A 21,818-nucleotide genomic window follows, 5' to 3' on the forward strand; every position below is an offset into this window, starting at 1 on the left:
CCATATAACCCTGACGCACCTTGCAACTTTCACCACTCGTCAAAGGTGAAAGAGCACCTTGAAGGACATACCATTCTTTCTGACGATAAAATTAAATCTGGCATTCAAGCTTCATAAGCTAATTTATACCCCCCTTTCCTATTCCTATTTCCTATTCCTATTCAGTAACCAATTTATATATCTTCTTTATGGCTATAAGTATTTTTACCGGTCCAAAGATTGTGTTATTAATAATTCAACACAAAATATAACCTGCTGCAGTTTATCTCATATTTGAGAAAAATCGCTATGTCATCTTATTCAAATACAGGTAAAACCAACTTCTTTATAAATAAACATATATAATTTTTTTAATGTGGTTTATTTGTTTAAAAGCGCTGTCAAAAGAAGTTTGTAAGAAATAAGTCCTTTTTTTTTTTACTTATTTTTTTTTCAGTTTGTAACAACGATTATTTCTGGTTGAATGCAAATTCTCTATTTATTTACCTTTGTTTCTCGTTAACTTCTTTTATCACAGCGCTGAGTGAAAGCAAACAATACCTGCTAGGTTTGGCGTCATTATCTCATTACGTTCAACTTTTTTCTGGTTACTTTTTCACCGCGCTCTTTCTGACGTAGATATGTTAAGCGAAACTGTTTTTTTTTGCTCCATTTTTTTTAAACTGATGTTTCAGAGGTCTGTAATCACTCGCTTGTGACATTTTCGACAAATGAAAAGAACACGCCCTTTTGTGTGCTCCCCCATTTAACTTCCAGGCCAGTCAAAGTTGGAATATCGAGTTTTCTTTCCCATTTCGTTTTGTTTCCGCAGTTCCCTTCCTCACCCACTCCCCGTACACAATTCCGTCAAACACTCGAGGCCAGAAAATAAAGTTTGTTTTGCTCCAGCGCTACATTAAGCGAAATTAGTTTACTTAGTGACGTTTGTTCACATTTTTCGGCATCTTTGACTGCTTTGCCCTAACCCAGAGGCATCAAGCGAACTGAAGTTAGGTAGGCCTACGCAATGCAGACTTTAATTGGCGCGACTTTCAAATTTCTTACAAATGTATCATGTTTCAAAACTAGCAAATAGCACAGAGCAGTTTGTTTAGTTAGTCGGTTGAGATACAAACGCCCACCTCATTTAAGACTGTTTGAAACAAATTTATTGTAAACACTCTCAGAAAAAAATACTGAATATGACATTCCAATTTTTTTTATTCTGACTCAGCTATGTGGCACCTACGTATTCTTTAATGAGCATAAAATTAACGTGTTTATATTGTGTAAAAAATTATAAATATGAAATATATAATATATTATTAGTTCACAGGAACTTTTGCTGTTTAAATAATTTGAGTATGATTTATGAGAAATAGTTTAAGTTAAATCTACACATAAAACCACATAACATATTATATTATATTTATTACTATGTTTTAAGCTTCGCGTTATTTCAGATGTGATTTTAAACAAATTTATAGCCACATGTTTAATTTAATTCCATTGTGAACATATTTGTTTGCCCCAGTATAGTTTTTTTACTTGTCTGGCAATGAAGACCCAGTCAAATACAGGCGACATATCTCTCGTGGTGGATAATACGCTGAAGTGGTGGGCTTTATCAGGGTGCTCCTATTTTCTCCTACCTCTCCACCTCGCGTTTATTAACAGATTTCTTTTAAATCTCTAAGAGGTTTTTTACGAAGAAGAAAATGTCTGAACAATGAAGATATTGTCAACAAATGTTCTTAATGGTTTATTACTACTAAAGCTGTCGTGAGTAACATGTTTACTTCCGTACTAAGGAAATCTACTCTTAAATTGTTAAGCTATGCTAATTTTAATAGCTTTTAGGCGTGTTGGCGACGCATCCGATTCATAATAAGATATATAATGTTTTTAGTAACACTGTTTACTTCAGTGAGATGTTTCCTTTAAAAAAATATTTAACGTTTGTTTTATTCACTTCTTCTATTTAACTTTTGTTGTTCGATTTCAACGTTATTAATTCATGTTGATAATTTGTTAATTGAACCGTATCATTAGTTAACCTACCAGTTATTTATTTTACGATTACCATAAAATTCCTAACAGTGGTATAATCATTTGAGTGTGACGATAATTGGCGCTGTAAACAAGATAATGCGTACGTTAATGTTGGCACTCGTATTATTTAACAATTGAATTGTGTTTCATGTCGCGGCCACTGTGCGTCGCGCGCGTCGCGGGAGAGCTAACTGAGCGACGTATGTTATAGCGTCGCGGATGGAGTCGTAAAATTTGTCTTGATGAGGGGGGTGGGGGGGGGGGGAGTGTTGCAGCTGAATAAACGGAATATGGCCATTATCAAAATCTGTGCAGATGAGAAATGTCATCTTAAAAAAATACGTTCTAAATACAAAGAAAACTTTGAAAATTTATAAACATAATAAATTAAATAAAGAAGTAATTTTACAAGTGTTATAATATCAGCATTTATAAAATTGTTTATTAACGGTGTCGCGGAATGAGTAAATTGGCAAATATTATACTTCGAAATAATTTTTGACAATGTTGATTTGACTTGTTTTTTTTAATTGAAACAAAAGATAAAGCAAAAACGTAGCACCACAAACAATGGAAGTGTATAAAACCAATAACACTGCACCACAAACAACGAAGGTGTATAAACATCAAAAAACACAGCACCACAAACTATGCGGGTGCAAAACGAATCTCCATCCACCCAACCATCCAAGAATGTAGAAACGTACCACCCACCACCAACCATCCAAGATAAACAGTTGCACCACGAAAAATAAGGTGATAAAACGGACTCCCAACCACCAACACTTCGTCCGCCATCATATCATGACCACGTGCCCACGACAATTGGCGATCAAAGGTGAGTGGCTTAAATTTTGGGTGACTAGTTGCGCCTTCCACCTTCTCGTTTCCAGAAGAACTACCCCGTTTCGTAGCAGATGTAGCTTCCTTGTGCATCCGACGGCACTCTTCAGTTACCGCTGCTACTCGCTGATCGGTGGCCTGCTCGAGTTGAGCTAGCTGTTGCGCTACTAGTTCTTCATGTTCTGATAGATGTAGCTCCAATTACTGCACTTTTCCTTTTAATTAAATACTGGTTTCATCCATTTACTTCTATAATTCTTCTTGAGCAGCCACGAGTTCATTACGCATATCTTTATGACCCCTCTTGGCAGTTATCAATTTTATCCTTTATCTCTTCTTGGTTACATTCCATTTTTTTCTTCGTCACTTCTTGGTTACTCTCCATTTTTGTTCATTTCGGCTAAGAAAGCCATTATGTTTTTGAGTTCGTCAGCAGCCATCTTCCTTGTCCACATACACTATTAATCTGTCACTATCATTACTGTCCTCTAATATGCTATAATTTCACCTATGAGCTAACCTAAATTCATACTCTAAACTTACATTAACTTTACTACACTCAAATCTAACTACAGTTACTAAAACTAAGTTTTAAAACAAAATTCTAACCTATTATTATTTTTTTCTTGGTTTTAATTTCCTATTGACTATTCGTAATTTACTTAATGGGGCCATCCCACTTCTGACACCAAATGTTATGATTTATAATGTGTGGAGAACTGGGCTCGTAAGCGATAGCTGAATTAAGTTTTATTACAGTTTTATTGATTAATCATATTTACATCCTTACTCCTTACTAATATTATAAATGCGAAAGTAACTCTGTCTGTCTGTCTGTCTGTCTGTCTGTTTGTTACCTTTTCCCGGCTGAACGGCTGAACGGATCGAAATGAAATTTGGCAAGGAGATAGATTATATCCTGGGGATGGACATAGGCTATCATTTGTCTAAAAAAAAAAAAAATTAAACAAGTTAAACAAATATATCTTAATTTTATGTAACGTGTGTCATAGATATACAAACTGTTAGTGTCATTCCTCTATGTCTGCCGAGCAATAGCTTTCAAGCCATTACGTTACGTTTTGCTATTGTAAGGAACTAAGTAAGAGTAAGAAAAAAATAAATATCTTGACAGTTTGTAGTGTCGCCATATTTGTTTCAATTTTCAATACCGTTTTTGTATATTACAATTTAAATTTTTTTTTTACAGTACCTACTTATAACTTATTTCCAAGGAGTTTGGTTTAGTGTTTATAATTTATCTGCTGAGCGTCAAGAGTCTTAGGGCTACTGGGACCGAAGACCAGAAATATTTATCAATTAGGCCCCTATGTAATATATTGTTGAAAAATTTGAATTTTACTATTTCAGGTAGGTCGATTTTTTTTATTAATTAGAATAGTTACGTGTAATTGCCATCTTCCTTTATTTCATATTAAACATTATGTTTGGTTGAGTGTAAGATAATTTTATTTATGTATGTTTTAATTTCATTTATTTTCTTATATATTGTCACGTGCACCTAGCCGGTGCCACCGCCATTTCTGTCACGTGCCACTTTCGGAGGGGGGAGAGAATCGTAGCTCTTTACATAGAAACAACTCGCTTGGCATCAACTAGTCTTAACTTCATAAAATACTTTACTGTACCTAGGATCATAGGTTCGTCATCCCGTACAGGATGTCTGGTGAGAGCTGAACTAAGGAGATTTTGCAAAATAACATAATACTTAATTAAAATTATTTTATTCTTAAAGTCAAATACTCAACATCATTTTAAAGAACATTTAAATAGCGGGATTACAATTTAAAACAATAATCTCTTTACTTCCTTAACGATTGAACGACCTTACAAGAGAGAGAATGAGAGAACTTCACTAAACACTTCCCTAGTCCTTCCGAATACCTCAAATCATAATCAATACTTAAAATTAAAACAAAGATAAGTCCATACTCACATTTTCCGAAAAGCCTTTCCTGATCGATTACTTTAAAAAAATAACGTAGGGGCCTCTCCTGCCCTTGAAATCCCGAACGAACATTACATTTTAAAAACTATGACGCGTGACCCCTGACGAGGGCCATAGCCTCCGCCCGAAAGCTTGAAGATGACTACATTATGACCTAACTTAAATTAAACGACTCGTGGCCTCTGGCGTCGACCATAGCCTCCGCCTGAGTGAGCCTGAATTCCTACATCACGAACGAACTAACAACTCGTGACCACAGGTGAGACGCATAGCCTCCGCCTGAGTGAGCCCCGAGTCACCAATCACTTGCGCTTAAATTCGCGCGCCCTGCCGCGCCTAGCATAACAAAAGCTCGTTATTGAAGTCAAATTTACTAAACAACTAACTAGAACATCTGGGAAGACTACCCCCCCTCTACCCCGATGTGCAGGCCACACCGCGCGGCTTGTTACGACAGCGCGCCCCAGTAACTGCGGCCCGTGGCTGCGCCAGCGCGCGGCCAAACAAACAAACAAAATTCTGCAAGCCCGCAGCGCGCCGCGCCGGCCCCGTGCCCCAATTACATGGTCACGCCACTTGCGCTGACGAGTGAACAGAGCAGCCAGCCCAGAGTCCCGTCAGTAAAGTCCCTAAATTTGATTTCAACAACCCTGCAAAATTTCAACCCGCGACATAACCCTCCCCTCACAGAGCTCGAGCCCCATCGAGCTACCTCAAAATTACAAATTGTCTTTTTCCATTAAACCATAACTATAAATTCCTCATTTCACAAAAATAATAATTTTCTTAGTTCCTTGCTGTCTGAACATACATCTAGATTCTGCATAAGATTTATTTTAAAACAACAAGTATTCATAAAATTAAATGTAAAACTTTTATCTGGTTTGTTCTCACAGGAACCTTCAGAGGCTCGAGTTCTCAATTCTAAAAAAATTGTTCTGTTAGTGAAGCTCTCTTTACAAATTAAATTACTGTTCTTAGTTTCTCAGTATTCGTTAAACAATGTGCAAATTCTTGATAATAATTATTTTTTTTTTTTTTTCGGTTTCCGTTTATTACCATACTTCTTTCGTTCTTCAAAAAAAATTAAGTGTCCTTACAGTGTTTCAATTAATTAAACTCTTATCTCGTGAAGGTTGGTGCAACTCCTCGAAGTCAGTGTTGTCGAGAAGAGTAGCTCCCTGGGCTGGCCATCAGCAAACACCACTCAACTCCAACAGCTACTGGACTGGCTTCCAGGGCAGCTCACAACTTCTCCCCACATCTGCTTCGGAGTTGTGCCATCCTCATCACGAACAGATTACAATTCTGAAACATCATCAACAGGCATTACCATCACGCCTGACAAATACAAAACTAACTACTAAACTGCAATCGATGGGCAAGGATGCAAACACACAAAAAAATAAAATTAATTAATTCAACTGCTAACATAAAGTATCCCACCCTTAGCATAATCTAATCAGGCAAATAATTTGATAGGAAAAACTTAAGGAAGGGAAACATGACCTCCAATGATTTTCCCTAACTCTTGAGTCTTGATCTTCTCTATACAGCAAATAGTCCCCACGAAGTAACTGGGTTGAAGGTCAGTTCACATGACCCACCCATAACCTCTTCTACTCTTCTTTTCTTCTGGGGGCAACCACAATGCCCACCAATCTCTCTCCATGGTGCCGAACCAGCTATCCCATGAGAGTAAACAACGTAGTCAATAGAAGCGCAGAGGGGAAACACCAATCTCTGGCTTGTCGAGTCATAAAACTGCTTTATCTTCTTCTTCTTCTTCTTCTGAGTAAAACATCTGATTAATCTTGCTACTATTCTTCCCAACAATAAAAAAAAAGTTCATCAGGTATCTTCATGAAAAAACATTCTAACTAATACTAAGTCTTCTTTTTCTTCTTTTTTTTTCTTCTGTTAGATGTAATAGAAGGCCATGTTAGGGAGGTTATAGGGAAAAAGAGTGGCCAATTCCCACCCCATCACCCACCTAGATCATGACTAATTAACTTTTAAACTTTCTATTTCAAACAAATAAAAAAAAACATTTTTTTTTTATTCAAACTTTTAAACTATAATTACTTTTACTTCATAACCTCAAAAGCTAATCAATAATTCTAAATGAAATTGTGATTTACTGCATCCTTGTTCCATCCGATCTGTTTGTTTATAACCTTTCTTGTAAAGTATAAAATTTTCAAACATTACTAATTCAAAAAAAAATTAAATTCTGGTGTCCTTTGAGTTACAATTAACTTTACTATTTCTTAGCTTGAAATAATTTAAGTTTTCAGAACTATTTCATTGTCTAATTCACAACACTTAAAAATCAACTCAAAACAACAAATCATCAAAATCAATAAGATCATCTGACCTACCTATCAGTACTGTGAACTTGAACTGTTCGTACACATTTATAATAAGCTATTGTATTTAAATTCCAACCTAAATAAGGTTTAAAAAAAACTACTAATCCCTCTGTAAATTAAGAAAATTAACTTTAAAAATTAAACTTAAGGTATTAGTTCTTTTTGACAGCTACCACAACTCACTAGTTCCATTACATTACTATAACCTAAAAAGTTCTGTAAATAATGTTTATAACAAAAAAAAACTCCAGTTACTGTCTTCCATAATAAAAATAAAACTTTACATGACCTTATTAATCTCCACTTGTAAGTCCATGGCTGCCAGCTTTCTCTTCTCTTGAATCTTCAGTCTTGGCTCTTGTTTCAGTGATCTTGTATCTTGTCTCTCGAACTCTTGTCATCTTGTAAACTGGACTGCTGCTCAGCTCATCTTAAGGAATCTGTAACAGTTTCAAAAATACATGTTAATTTAAATTACATAATTCCTGTTCTTTGGTCCTAAAAAAAAAATGGTATTATTAGTACACATAACCCTGAAACAACATTATTATTCATTGTTTATTACTTAAAAAAAATGCTTTACCATAAAATCCTTTTTTGTTCTTTTCATTAGGCCTATTTATTTTCCTTCTTCTTAATTAAATTCTGCTTCAAATGTTAATCCTAACTTAAGACCTACCATCTATTTATTATTCATTACCTACATTATTTATGTTACCCTAAAATTCCCATAAGTTTCTAATACTTCCTATCAAAGACATTCTCTCTAAAAAAAAATTTACTTGTGACTCTTAACTTAACAAACTTAAAAAAAACTTTTACACTAGACTTAACTTATTATTCATTCTTAGTTACTAAATTTCTATATGTAAACTTTAGTACTTACAAACAAAAACTGCCTATTTCTCTCTACCTCTTAATCTCTTTCAATTATTACAATAATAATGTTACCTTGCATCTTTAAACTTTCTTCTTTTCAATTAAATTAGACATCTCATAACAATAAAAATTCTGCCTATACTCTTCTTATGGGTGTACAACCCAACAACAAAATTTCAAATTCTCAAGTTTCCTTATATTTAAATTATGCAATGCACATAACCTCTGTGGTGCCTGTACCCTTTTAGGCCTACCACCTTCTCCTCTCACAGCATGACAACTCTTATTCCTCGGGGTCTGTATTCACTGTTACAAATCAAATATCTCAAAAAAAATTAAAAACAAATTTATTATTTTAAGAAAACAAAAATTTACATTGAATTTACTATGGAGCCTGGAAATCTTAATGTCTCACAGCAGCTAACATGACTAAATCCCATGGAACCCCAGGTTTACATAACCTGTGCCCAAAAATTTAAGCATACCAGGCTTTCTCTGCACTGGTTTTACAGCATCACACACTATTTAGGGCCCCTGATCTGCCATCAGTCCCAAGGAGTTTTCCCACAACCCCTCTCTACACAAGTGCCTACCGCATTCCTCTCAATTGGCTATCGGTTTTACGGCATTCTTTTGGGATCCGACCATCAAGTTAGGGCTAATCGAACACTAAACCTCCATACTTCCAAACTAATGTAAATCAATTAAATTTTCTCTGTAATTTCTTAAAATCCAAATAAAAATTATTCAAACATGCCCAAGAAACTTTCAAAAAAAAAATTCATAATCTTATCTTCAAACCCTTAAAATAAAAATAAATAGATTACTCTGTTTTCTCCTTAATAACTGTAAACTGTCAACAAATATTATGTCGTAAATTTAACTATGCTTACTGACTCTAAATCATAAAATCTCATTCGTCCTAATTAATAAACAACCAATTTCCTTGAAATCTCACTGTATCTCTCATACTCAAACTCCACTGGCTGAATATCTCAATAAATTCAAAAACAATTATCTAAACTCTTAAAGAAATTCCTCCCCAATTATTCAAATTACTTCACCTTATTTTATTTCATTACTTAAAACACCTTACTCAAAAAAAATTAATTAATTATCTAGCTATCTTCCATTATTATTTATTTACCGAACAAAACTTTCTCCTAAATTAATTTAGTAAAATTCAATTTCACATTAGGCAAGTACACTAACTCTCTACAGCAATGTTTCTCATTTCCCTCCTTCCTAACTGAATCCAATCTTACTTAACCTCCAGGGAATTTACCTCACAAAATAACCAAAAATTTCACTGTAGTGCCTATCTGCTATAGGCCCACTACACAGGGGGCTCTAACCCCACCAACAAACTTCATTGAAATGGTACCCTATCCCATACAGGATAGCCACTTCGGTACTACCATGGGGAACTCCTGCCCCAAACTACTAACAACACTCAGGATTCTCCTAACCCTTAATTCACGTAGATAGCCCATCTCCTATGGGTCTGTTCTACAATCCCTACTTCCCAGGGACACAACACCTCACCTTAGGGTCCCTCGCCTTAAAGAAAACATTAATTTTGTCTCTCTGTTCCCTTGGAGTAAATTCCCTCTACACACAAAAACTATCCTTCCCACTTTTCTCAATGCTTATCGATTTTATAGTGTACCTCCTTAATAATGTTTACAAATCCCAAAAAAATATTTTTAAAACCGAGGTAGAATTTAACTAACAAAAACATAAACAACTTACAACGAAACACTTCTAGCCTATACATCATACACTTCTTAAATTAAATTACTTACATACTGAAAGTTCCTCTTCTCCTAAAACACACTTAAATTTAAATTTATTTAACCAATAGTCTATTTTCTTATCGCTAAGTTACCGTACAGCTGATCAAAACAAGGTCACGGCCTGTCCACGTCTCCGTATGAGCCCGTGACGTCACCGAATTCCATCAGGTGCGCCAACCCTCGCTTGCGGTTCCTCCGTTCTCCGCTAGGTCTCAGCACCTCCCCGTCACGTGTTCACTCTGCCACGTCCACTGACGTGTCGTTCTGAAACAACTCTCAACATTTTTCTAATTAAAACAAAACATCACTATAAATTCTATAACTCTCTTTTACATAAACTCTCGTTTTCTCTTTAATTCCTTTCTAACGTTTATCCTTCCCTCGACTGATTTAATTCGTACGTCTCGTCTCCTACGCGCACGAAAACAAAACAAACTTCACTTGAAAATAATTCCTATTTACGACAAAAATTTTTATTTTAAATTATAATTCTCTTAACCTACAATCTTAAATTAACTTTAATAAAACTAAACCACTTGCATTATCTCTAATAAGCATTTAACTTATAACGTATTCTCCTCACGTAATAATCCCCGATATAAATCTACAATAAATTCAACGACTTAAAACAACTTATCACTATAAACTTTATCCTTACAAGTATCCTCAAATAAACATCTGTTACGTCAAAAAAAAATCTCCAAGACTTCCTCCACTTAGATTAAATTCCGTAATCCTCTCCTCAAGTAAACTCTTAATAACCTGCTATCAGAAGCTGAAACTAACTTAATAATAAACATAAAAATCGACCTCTCTCTCTCCAGAAATAGAACCTACCCGGCGCCTCCACCATTTCTGTCACGTGGCACCTACCCGGCGCCTCCACCATTTCTGTCACGTGCACCTAGCCGGTGCCACCGCCATTTCTGTCACGTGCCACTTTCGGAGGGGGGAGAGAATCGTAGCTCTTTACATAGAAACAACTCGCTTGGCATCAACTAGTCTTAACTTCATAAAATACTTTACTGTACCTAGGATCATAGGTTCGTCATCCCGTACAGGATGTCTGGTGAGAGCTGAACTAAGGAGATTTTGCAAAATAACATAATACTTAATTAAAATTATTTTATTCTTAAAGTCAAATACTCAACATCATTTTAAAGAACATTTAAATAGCGGGATTACAATTTAAAACAATAATCTCTTTACTTCCTTAACGATTGAACGACCTTACAAGAGAGAGAATGAGAGAACTTCACTAAACACTTCCCTAGTCCTTCCGAATACCTCAAATCATAATCAATACTTAAAATTAAAACAAAGATAAGTCCATACTCACATTTTCCGAAAAGCCTTTCCTGATCGATTACTTTAAAAAAATAACGTAGGGGCCTCTCCTGCCCTTGAAATCCCGAACGAACATTACATTTTAAAAACTATGACGCGTGACCCCTGACGAGGGCCATAGCCTCCGCCCGAAAGCTTGAAGATGACTACATTATGACCTAACTTAAATTAAACGACTCGTGGCCTCTGGCGTCGACCATAGCCTCCGCCTGAGTGAGCCTGAATTCCTACATCACGAACGAACTAACAACTCGTGACCACAGGTGAGACGCATAGCCTCCGCCTGAGTGAGCCCCGAGTCACCAATCACTTGCGCTTAAATTCGCGCGCCCTGCCGCGCCTAGCATAACAAAAGCTCGTTATTGAAGTCAAATTTACTAAACAACTAACTAGAACATCTGGGAAGACTACCCCCCCTCTACCCCGATGTGCAGGCCACACCGCGCGGCTTGTTACGACAGCGCGCCCCAGTAACTGCGGCCCGTGGCTGCGCCAGCGCGCGGCCAAACAAACAAACAAAATTCTGCAAGCCCGCAGCGCGCCGCGCCGGCCCCGTGCCCCAATTACATGGTCACGCCACTTGCGCTGACGAGTGAACAGAGCAGCCAGCCCAGAGTCCCGTCAGTAAAGTCCCTAAATTTGATTTCAACAACCCTGCAAAATTTCAACCCGCGACAATATATATATTCTTACCTACCTACTTCTATTAAATTTCAGTTGGATGTTAACATTGCCATTCCAGTTGAATACATTTTTTTGACAAATTAGTTGTTATTTATACTTTTTTGTTTCATTTTGGACTATGTTTTTTTTTTTTTTTTTTTACTTAATTCAAAGATTTGTGGTGTGTACAGGGAGTCATAGGCGTGCGCAGGACTTCAGTAGTGGTGGTGCCAGATTACACAACATCCCTAACATTCTCGGACCCGAGCCAAAAGCGGGGGGTCCGGGGGTCCTCCCCCAGAAAAATTTGTATTTGAAAGCGCAAAATGGTGCTATTTAAGGTGTTTCCGAACAAAAACATTAAATCCACAGATGTAAAAATTTTAACATTTTTTATGACAAATTATGGCTTTGAACGTTTTAATCGCCAAGAAAACTACTAAACTATTTACAGTTTTAAGCTTTGTTGAGCCATAGGTATAGTAAATTGCACAAATTGTTTGCACGGAATTCATGCTGGTGGCTTTGAAAAACCGTACTTACATGTTTTCTGAAGACGCCAAATAAATGCTAGAAAAAACATTCTCAAATGTTAAGTTTTAAAATCAACAAATCAAGGGAGTTTTTGTAACATACCTCAAATATGTTAAATATTAAAATAATAAAAATACACAAATAAGAGTGGGCAAAAGTTTTAACTTTTGGAATACAACAAAAATGTTTTGTCGGCGACTGCATTTAAGTCATCGAGTAATCCTTTTCGAGATCCGGATTTTTAATTTTAATTACCCATTTTTACATCATACAGACATATATACACAATTGGAAAACACATTTTTTGTAAGTATGTATTATTTCTGCTTGTAAAAAATAAAATAACGTTAACCCTAATGGTGGTGCCAAGGCACCTGTGGCACCTACCGTGCGCACGCCTATGCAGGGAGTGATATCTCTATTAATTTCTATACTCCTTTGGATAAGCGGAATATGGCCACCACAGTTTTACATATCAACAAATCCTACAAATGTTTTAAACATTATGACAAATAAAAAATAGTTTCACAAACATCCTTAGTTTTTTTGGTGTGTATAGTTTGAAGTTTAATATTATGTATGTGCGTAAATTCTTAAACATAGAGTTATTTATTAATATATTTAGAAAATTATTCATAGGTAGGTAATAAATTTTCCTTTATATCTCGTTCGATTTGGAGTGTTTCCGAGCCATTCGGGGTCCTCAACATCACCCCCTCCCCCCCCCCCCCAGGTGGTTAAAGCCCCAAAATTTCGAAAGTTTAAAATTTTTAAAAAATCTTTCTCTTTCGATTTTAAGCGTTTTCGAGCCATTCAGGGTCCTAGAACCCCCCGCCCCCCTCTGGGAAAAAGCCCCAAAATTTCGATAATTTTAGAAATTTCAAATATCTATTCTTTCGAGATGGAGTGTTCCGAAACATTCGAGGTCCTGAACCTCCACCCCCCCCCCCCCCATTTATCACAAAAGTGAAAGCCACAAAATATCAAAAAATTGGAGAAAATTGTATTAAAATTAAGTCATTACGAACTAAATTGTCCGGGGCATGGTGGAACTTTTACCCAAAGTCGACTTCGCACCCAATTTTTGGGAGGGGGGGGGGGAGGGAGTGCAAAACTCCAAAATTACGAAAAATTTCAAAAATTTCTTAAATTTAAGGATACTTTTTTACTATTTTGAGTGTTTCCGAGCCATTCGGGGTCCTCAAACTACCCTCCCCCCACAAGGAGTCAAAGACCCAATAACAAAAATATTTCCCAAACTTTCGAAAACCTATTCTCTTTCGGTTTGGAGTGTTTACGAGCCAATCGGGGTCTTCAACATCATCCCCCCCCCCCCTTCTCAGGGGTCAAAGCCCCAAAATTTAGAAAATTTAAAAAATCATTCTCTTTCGATTTTTAGTGTTTCCCTGCCATTCAGGGTCCTCAAAATAACCCCTCCCCCTCTGGGGCCAAAGCCCCAATATCTCGAAAATTTCAGGATTTTCATTAACCTCATTTCTTTCGAGATGGAGTGTTCCGAACCATTCGAGGTCCTGAACCTCCACCCCCCCCCCCTTCCCTTTTCTCAAAAGTGAAAGCCACAAAATTTCGAAAAATTGGAGGAAATTGTATTAAAATTAAGTCATTACTAACTAAAGTGTCTGGGGGATGGCGGAACGTTTACCCAAAGACGTGTTCTCCAACAAATTTGTGGTAAGGGGATTGGGGGAATGCAAAACCACAAAATTTCGAAAAATTTCTTAAATTTAAGAATACCTTTTTTACTATTTGGAGTGTTTCCGAGCCATTCGGGGTCCTCAAACTACCCTCCCCCCACAAGGAGTCAAAGACCCAATAATTAAAAACATTCCCAAAATTTCCAAAAACCTATTCTTTTTCGATTTGGAGTGTTTACGTGCCATTCGGGGTCCTCAACATCACCCCCCCCCCCCTCAGGGGTCAAAACCCCAAAATTTAAAAAATTTCAAATATCATTCTTTCGATTTTTATTGTTTCCCAGCCATTCAGGGTCCTCAAAATCACCCCTCCCCCTCTGGGGACAAAGACCCAAAATTTCGACAATTTCAGGAATTTCATATATCATTTCTTTCGAGATGGAGTGTTCCAAACCATTCGAGGTCCTGAACATCCACTTTTCGCAAAAGTGAAAGCCCCAAAATTTCGAAATATAAGAATATATATAATTGGATTTTGGTATGTATGACGTCGATAAACTCTTACACCGTTTGACCGATCGCCATGAAAGTTGGCACATCGAAGTGTTTTTATCATCCATTTTTTTTTGTAACTCGCCGCTAGATGGCGCTGTAGCGCATCAACTTCTAAACCTTTCAACCGATCGCCATGGGTAAACAGAAAATCATAGGTCACAGATACACAAACAGTAATTATGTGTCATTTCTTAATGTCCAACACACTGGACATATCGCTATCCATTTTGCTGTAACTCGCGGACAATATATCACCCGGTGTTCAGCCCGGGCAAAGCCGGGTACTGCAGCTAGTTAATAATAAATAATTGTACTTAAAAATGTCCGATCATAAATCACTGGCTCTTAAACATGTTTATCCTCAAGTCACTCAATGTATGTCAAGTTCCGCTGTTCGCACTCCTCACTGGAGCTAGGCTTAACATTGAATCGCCCCTTACATCGCGCCTGTTCACACACACAGTCTCGCGCCACTCAGTCGCCGCACTCTCAAGATCCAGTTGAACTCCGCGTCGCACCACAGGAGGGTGGTAGGGGGTTCTCACCCTCTTCGCCGATGTCGCAATTTAATTCGCTCTCGGAACTCCGGAATATGCTCGGAACTCTCTCGCAACTCCCGCAGATGCCGGCGTCGCTGCTTAAGTGGTCGTGGGTCGTCTTTCCAGAACCGACGAGAGCAGCTGTCACCCCGGGCCGACCCGACGTTCGAACTGTCCGGAAGGGCTGCGTCCATTCTCGCTACTCCGCGCGGCGGCCGGTGGGATACCCGAGGTCGCTCAGCGATATATAACAGTTCCGAGGGATGACGAAGCGCGGGGAGTGGAGGAGGCCGAGGAGGGGGGTAGCGACGACCCTTGAAATCCGGCCAGGAACGCATTGAATATCTTACGTCAGTGGGCTGCATGTGACACGGCGCATGACGCCATTTGCCTGGCAGGGCCGCCAGCCAGTTCCGGACCTGGCGCGTGTCGCGGTCCAGCCTGCGTTCGTAACAATATTTTAATGCGTCATTCAAGGAATTGATTAAGACGTATGGCATTTAATCACTACTCTATGTTCAATAGCGTCAAGGCACCAATAGCCGAACGTGCGATTCGTACAATAAAAATATACTGTATAGAAATTTTACAGCAAACTGCAGTTACAAGTGGTAGGATATATTGCCGAAAATAGTAAGCAAGCACAGTTCCATGGTGCATTCAATCACGAAAATGAAGCCTAAAGATGTGATGGAGAATTGATTGCTTCGAATCGTGTACGGTAATACCAAGAAACTGAATCCACGAAAGAAGGAAACTAACGTAGGTGACGTTTTACTAATCTCGAAAAATCAAGTAATATTTCGTAGGCCCTATTAAGTAAATTGGACTGTTGAATTATTTCTTGTTTTTAGAATAAGACATGCCTAGCCTAAAGATATTTTCTGGAAGACCTGAACGGGTATATATATAAGGTGGATTTTACCAGGAGTAAACACAGAAAACCAAGTTTCCAGACACTTTTCTCGTTGAAAAAGTTTTAAAACACAAGAAACGGAAAGCCTTGATTCACTGGCTATTCCATGGACCTGAGATTGATTCGTGGGTAGATGAAAAATATATTTTGAAACATTAAATTTTTTTGTGTAATATTATGTTTATTAATATAATGTAAATATATTTTATGCTTACATACAATTTATGTGTAAATAATTTTTGATTAATACAAATTATTTAGAATTCTGCAATGTCTGGCGCGAGCGTTTGTGGCGTAGCAAGCGCTCCGTGCCACGACTAGCAAGCAGCTGCCTACTGTTTCCCCCTCCATGCGGCCCTGGAAGAGCCGGGGCTAGGGCTCTGATGTAGCAGCGCTCCAGGCGGCCAGCGGACGTGTGCTTGCACTTTGTCACCTCCCCTTCCCCCCCCCCCCCCCCCCCCCGACAACCAACGGCAGCACGCGCCCATGCTCCGTGTGCCATCACCTGGCGGCGTGATCTGTCTGTGTCCTGCACTGACGAACTGTACTCAACTCGATTATTTTACTACAGTCATAACTTGAAAGGTTTTTAAAAAATAATAATTCATACTTAAAAGAATAGGTACATCTTTACTCTGGGCCATTTCTCAAATAATTTTTTTTTGACTGTACATACATATTCAACTTAAACTTATTATGAAACGCATAACTTGAATATCACTTCATGACATTTTTTTAGCTTACTTGTTAGTATAGTGGTAGGATTTAAAAAACAATACACATACATACATTTTTTAGTTTTTTATTTCACTGAACTTTTTTGTATGACAAAGTTTTTACATTGTATGTATTACACTTTTTTTACAACATTATATGTTTTACGCATTATTTTACATTTTTTTCCCCTCTGTTCGATTCTCCTCGCTCAGTACATTAGCTACAGAAGAGATTTTTAAACAATTTGGTTTCTATGTTTACAAACAAATTTATATACACACGGTGTATTTTTTTAGCAAGTTAATAATTTCATCGGACGTGTACTTTTTTGTGTCACTAGTACATTGTTAGTTACTTTTAGTTAGTCAGAACTGTTTATTAACATTAAATTATTTATGGAAAAGTCTGCTTCGCGCGTGATATCTGTGTCCTGAACACGGGACAAAGCTGGCTACAGCCGAGCTTGTCAAAGGTTTACCACTGCGGTGAATCACTGAAAACACTCCACACTACACTGTTCGCGGTAACGTTGATGATTTAAGTTGTTTCAAGAGTTTTTAGGTTCGTTCAAGTCCCGCCTAAACATGTAGTCGAGCAGATCACTGTTATTCTGAGAACTGTGGCATGAGGTGTCCCGACAATCCGTACACTCCAGCACGGGACGTTGATGGCGGTGATGACGGTGTAGACCTCTCGTATTGTTGGTCGTCGTGATGCAATTGACATTAGCGGCGTCAATGGCCTCGCTATCCATGGTAACTCACACGTTCCGGCGCGAGATGTAGATGGCTCCTGCTGCTGGGCAGCAGCAGCAATGGTTATTGGGGGCGTCGACGATCCACAATATGGTCCATGATTCTCGAACTGGCGAGAGGTCATCTCCCCAAAAACCTGTCGAGCAGACTCCACTGGTGAAGAATCTCGTTCGGGAGATCGTCCCCATGGTTCTTCTCGCATACAGCTTCGACCCTGCCGGCTGCAGCACTCGATGGCATATAAGTTGTGTAGGTACGTTTCCTCGCCTTCTACATCACCTACATAATCTATAGGCATGGGAGTAGAGGACCCAGCCCTCCATAGGTCGTCAATAAATTACTTCGTTTTCATGTTAGCTGCTGCAAGGAACACAACGCTAGTGTTGAGAATAGGAGATGGTGTGACGATTTTGAATAATAACTAGAGTTGCTTCATGGTGTCGATGGTGGCAAAGATATGGTGTGACGATTTTGAAGAAAACTAGAGATGCTCCATGGTGTCGATGGCGGCAAAGAGTTGGTGTGACGAATTGGTGAAAACTAAAGTTCTATATGGTGTTGATAGTGGCAACGAGATGGTGTGACGAATTGGTGAAAACTAAAGTTACTATATGGTGTTGATAGTGGCAACAAGATGGTGTGACGATTTTGAAGTAAACTAGAGTTGCTGCATGGTGTCGATGGTGGAAACGAGATGGTGTGACGATTTTGAAGTAAACTAGAGTTGCTGCATGGCGTAGATGGTGGCAAAGAGATGGTGTGACGATTTTGAAGAAAACTAGAGTTATTGCATGGTATCGATGGTTGCAACGATATGGTGTGACGATTTTGAAGAAAACTAGAGTTGCTGCATGGTGTCGATGGTGGCAACGAGATGGTGTGACGATTCTGAATAAGAACTAGAGTTGCTGCATGGTGTCGATGGTGGCAAAGAGATGGTGTGACGAATTGAAGAAAACTAGAGTTACTACATGGTGTCGATGGTGGCAACGATATGATGTGACGATTTTGAAGAAAACTAGAATTGCTGCATGGTATCGATGGTGGCAACTAGATGGTGTGACGATTCTGAATAAGAACTAGATCTCCTGCATGGTGTCGATGGCGGCAAAGAGATGGTGTGACGATTTTGAAGAAAACTAGAGATGCTGCATGGTATCGATGGCGGCAAAGAGATGGTGTGACGAATTGAAGAAAACTAGAGTTACTTCATGGTATCGATAGTGGCAACGGGATGGTGTAATGGTTTTGAATAATAACTAGATCTGCTGTATGGTGTCGATATCTTGGCTGATAGGTAGTCGGTAATCATTCGTCGATTGGGTCCGGATATGATTGGTATATGTAAATGTTCATTACGGTTTCGGAAACGATGGTTATGTCGACACCGTCATAACTTGCAACGACTTCGTCGATGGCCTGGTACAGATACGCAGGCGTGAAAACGACCGGTGCCACATACTAATCGGATACGAACTCACGAGCCTGAGGTTTGCACGTGGCCTCCTAGAGTATGCAGGGCGAGGAACTGCAACAACACTGAAAGAACGCTGGACTAGCGAGTCGGTATTTATATCATAAAATTAAGTCAAAAAGGGGGTGGGGGGGGTGAGAGCTAGTCTAAACAGGGGAGCCATAAGTGTAGTGGAGCTGGTATCCAATAAAATAACAGCAGTAAGGGGAAAATAGCAATTAATAAAGTTTGGTAGGAAATAAATAAATGATCATGGAAGTTGTAGAGCCAATAGTATTAAAGCTGGAAGAGGGGGAATGGTAGGAAACATTTAATTTCTTGGAGGAGAGGAAGGGGGCTATATGTATACTTTGGAAAAAGGTGTTGGGGGTCAGTCTGCCAGCTGCCACAACAGGGGGAAGGAATGCCCTCACCGGGTTCGAACCGAAGATTTCAGTACTTTTTTAAAATTATTATTTAATTTTTTTTATAGATTTTTTAATATTTCCAGATTTTATAGCCGAAATAATACTGATTTTCAAGATGGTGGCCGTAACGAAAATCTCAATGGTGACATAATTCAAGAGGCCAGAAAGTTTTTATTAAAATTTTATTATTTAAAATATTTTATTAATTAAAAAAATTTCTCATTAATATCGGATAAAAATTACAGATTTTCAAGATGGTGGCCACAACGAAAATTGCGACACAAGGGAGTGGAGATATTGATGGAGTTAAAACCAAGATGGCGGAATGCCAAATGGCGGATAAAGAAATTTCGAAAAAACGAAATGGCCACCGATGTCAATATCATTGTCAAAGGTCAAGGTCATTCAAGATGACCGCCGTGACGTGCGAGGTCGGTCGGTCATTGATCCGCTCCACGTTCCACGCACCGGCACCAGGCGCAGGACCGCAATTCCTGTTCAACTTACAGCCTTTTTGACAGTGAAACTGATTTTCTATAATCAAGTATAATAGAACCTTTCAATCGTTTTCTCGCTCTGTATTTAATATTAAAATCAAAAATATCGTAAACGTAGGCTCCAACGGGGATTAAAAAAATATTTTCCTATAGCATAATATATCCCTTGCCCAAAACCTCACACGCAGTAACCATACACAAATGCACTCACACACGCATCTATATATAGTGGATATTGCATTCGTCTAATTTGTTACAACTAATGCATGTTACTAAGGGTGTCTATAGTTTTACAACCATGAATAAAAAAAATAGGCAATTCAATTAAATAAAATTTCACATTTGTTATAGTGTCTGCACATGCCATTAAACAATTAAAGAGATTTTCGCACTGATCCAGCTCCGAGAAGTATAAACAGTAAACGCGTAAAAGGAAAATAAATGACCGAAAGAACAACTAAAATTGTAGAACGTCAAAGATTTTTCCCACCAAAATTGTTTACACCTCCTAAACTGTATTTTTTTTTGACGTCTTATCGTTTGCGAAATTTTTGTGTTTAATCTTACGCTTTCATATACTTCTCTTTAAAAAAAATGTTCTGCTTGAAAAAACTCGTACCAACTCATTCTGTAGAAATGTTATAACTGCGTATGTGTACCCAGACGTACTCCTCCTCTTCCCTTATCTCTCTCTTTTTTTTGCTTATTTTCCGTCGTGGTTTTATTTCCCAACTCTGTACTTCCTCATTATTTGAGGAATTCCTCATTTCCACGATTAATTTTTTTCATTACTTTAATACTTACCACGGAGGGATAAAACATTATTAAGGCTCGTTCTTACATGCTGAGTTGGTTTTTTTATTTTCTCTTCATTCCTATGAATTAAAACATTTTCCTGTACATTTATTCTGAAAACTCTCTTGCATTTTTTTGTTGGTGGGAGTAGTATATGTAAGGGGATCCGAGATCGGGTGCCGGTCCAAGTATGGAGGTCCGCCATCTTGGATTGTACGGCATGGCCCCCATCATGGATGACCTTGACTATTGACTTGGACATTTTACCTAACTTAACCATCACAATTTCTAAAAATTCGCAAAATTGACACAAAATTGGCTAAAATAGATTCAAAATTTGCTAAAATTGATAAATCATTTGGTTAAATGACGCAATTTTTTTTAAAGCTAAACGTTAAATTAAACGTTAAATTACAAACAAAAAATTCCTTTTTCAAGGGATGAATTCCCATTTTGAGGGGATACTTCCCATATTTTTCCCTCAAATAATTCAGAGGTTCCAAAATCCTTAAAGAGGCTTCAATTTCTTAATTTAACAAAAACATTTATTCTTAAAATTACATCATGACGACATGGCCTTGACCATTTGGATAATGTCATGGCCACCGTTTTGGATTAAGCCATCTTGGATTACCTAATTTTAAATTAAAACTTGTATTCTAGAACTTTCCGTCATTTTGGGTTCCGTCATTCTGAAATGAATTGAACCGAAATGGTTAAGATTATGACCTCAGAAATTTATTTTTTTTCTTTTTGGTATTGAAAAAGTTTAAGACCCTTTTAGGATTTCGGCATCTATGAATTGTTTGAAAAAAAAAAAGGAAATTTACCTCCTCAAAGAGGGAATTTTTCCTTCGAAAAGGAATTTTTTTTTTTAATTTTCAAGATTAAAAAAATTGATAGAAATGTTTTCCCAATAATGTGAACTTTTGAGTCAATTTGTCGAATGTTGGGTCATTTTGGAAGATTTTTTGAAACTTTTGAAGGTCAAGTTCAAAGATCAATATCGTCCAAATAGCATCCTTGACGTCCAATCCAAGATGGCGGAACCAATCCTCAGTCTTTGTACCGGCA

The sequence above is a fragment of the Bacillus rossius genome, chromosome 1 (assembly GCF_032445375.1).
Source record: "Bacillus rossius redtenbacheri isolate Brsri chromosome 1, Brsri_v3, whole genome shotgun sequence".
NCBI lineage: Eukaryota > Metazoa > Arthropoda > Insecta > Phasmatodea > Bacillidae > Bacillus > Bacillus rossius.